The sequence below is a fragment of the Odontomachus brunneus genome, unplaced genomic scaffold (assembly GCF_010583005.1).
Source record: "Odontomachus brunneus isolate Ranch 3 - 2012 unplaced genomic scaffold, Obru_v1 Obru_scaffold_170, whole genome shotgun sequence".
In the NCBI taxonomy this organism is placed as follows: domain Eukaryota; kingdom Metazoa; phylum Arthropoda; class Insecta; order Hymenoptera; family Formicidae; genus Odontomachus; species Odontomachus brunneus.
In genome coordinates this window covers 17,549-19,476 of record NW_022639620.1, presented here as the reverse complement: position 1 = coordinate 19,476, position 1,928 = coordinate 17,549, and the positions used below count along the sequence as shown (strand labels likewise).

The 1,928-nt window shown below is 39.9% G+C and overlaps 1 protein-coding gene across 1 annotated transcript in view; it reads right to left on the bottom strand.

Moving 5' to 3' along the window:
• Positions 1 to 1,928, bottom strand: part of LOC116851271 — a 10,492-nt gene that overhangs the window by 7,950 nt on the left and 614 nt on the right. The window lies entirely within an intron of this gene.

Genomic DNA, 1,928 nt, shown 5'->3' with positions numbered 1-1,928 from the left:
AAAATGGGGTGTTCCATTTAAAAAAATTAATGTGACCTTGACCTGACCTTCGCTACGCAACCCAAGGTCAAACTGATGTGATCAGTAAATACATCTTTTTAAACGCCACAACTTTTGTCTGAAACATTTTTTTGTAAAACTTATATTTTTCCTGATATTCGGGCGTCCCGGTACTTTCCGAACACCCTGTATATATATATCTATGTATAAATATATATATATATATATATATATATATATATATATATATATATATATATACCGAAATACCGACTCCAAATGTTTCGGTGCCAACCGACATGTTTTGATGTTAACCCCGAACGGTAAATAATTAAAATAAATTAATATGAATAAATCCCAGAGTTTTATTCGTACGAGCAACTGCCATTTCTATATGCTGGCCAAACATAAGATTGGATAATAATCAACCTAAATGAAAATTATTTGTGCTAAAAAAATTTGTTAGTTAAATTTAGTACATATGAATCGCATATGCTATGCGCAAATGTTAACCTAGATAGCACAGAGAACTCAAAAATAATTCAAAAATAATTCAGTCGTATATCACAATTCTGAGTTTATTTTTAGATGCAAAAGAAATTTTTAAAAGTTCAGTTCAGTGAAAAGAATTCTTGAATACTCAATATAAATAATCAAACGTTTCTGCTCAATCATGAACCCTCTTCAGTGATAAATAAAAGCTCAAGGTTTACAAAACGAACGCATTACAAAGCAAAAGTATTAATTAAAGACCTGAGTAAATTGACATAAATGTTATTCGCAATATTAAAGCTGACAAGACCGTTACCGGAATAATAAGAAGTTCAAATTAATATTACGAAGTAGCCGTCATAACTATAAAAAAATCATAAAATAAAATAAAAATAAGTAAGATTAAAATATAATAAATAATTAAAACAGTCAATATAAAATACCTTTGTTAAATTGTAGGCTCAGCTAAAAGTGAAACGATTCTGTCAACGGTAACATCGCCAAGTCTAGGTAATACAGATAATAACAGATTTATATATACAAGCATTTCCATAATAACGTTGTCTATAAATTGCAATGCAGTAGTTGTGAGGCTTCGTATGTTGATCAAACTAATAGAAGACTCTCCACGCGTATTACTAAATATAGGAGAATACCAATGAGTTCTACAGTGGAGTTGACGGCCATACAGGAACACCGTATGAAGAAAAACCATGATTTCAATTGGGATCATGCTAAAGTTTTACATGAAAAACGTTTTTACTTGAAACGCCTGATTTCAGAAATGATTTACATTAAACTTCACAAGCATGGACTTAACGCACAAAAGAACGCAGAATATTTGGGCAACAGCTACTAACGGTTTATTATGAAAATAAATCTCTGTTTCTATCTTTTTTTTTTTTTTGTAAGGCAAGGGAAATGCATTACGAACAACCCCCCGGGAGGTAGTGTGGGACTCTCCCCCCCAGAACTAACGGCCGGGGGGGGGGAGCCTAACTATTAAAACCCCTGCCGGGTCCTTTCCTCGGCGGCCATGACAAGGACGCCCCGGGAAGCTTTTTCGCATCCTTCCGGGACGCCCTCAGCCGCCAGAGGCTTACGTCATCCTTTCCCGAACCGGAGGATAGATGCCGCCAGGAACGGCGACACCCCCCCCCCACGAGGAGGTGCGGTGGGAGGGGGGGTATACGCCCTCCGGCCATTTTCGTCGCATAACCGCGCGGCGCGGGACCCCATGCCGCGCAGCCCGTTTTCTCTTGAGAAGGGACGCGACCGGTTCGCCATCCGGTCACCCGCCCCCTGTAACATGAGTCCTGACTGACTTACAGGGGGGAGGAGTAGGTCTGCGTCGGCCCCCTCCCCCGTGGTCAGGACCCTCCTATCCCGGGAGTGGGGGAGACGGCAACGCGTGCGCCCGCAATCCCCCCCCCCCC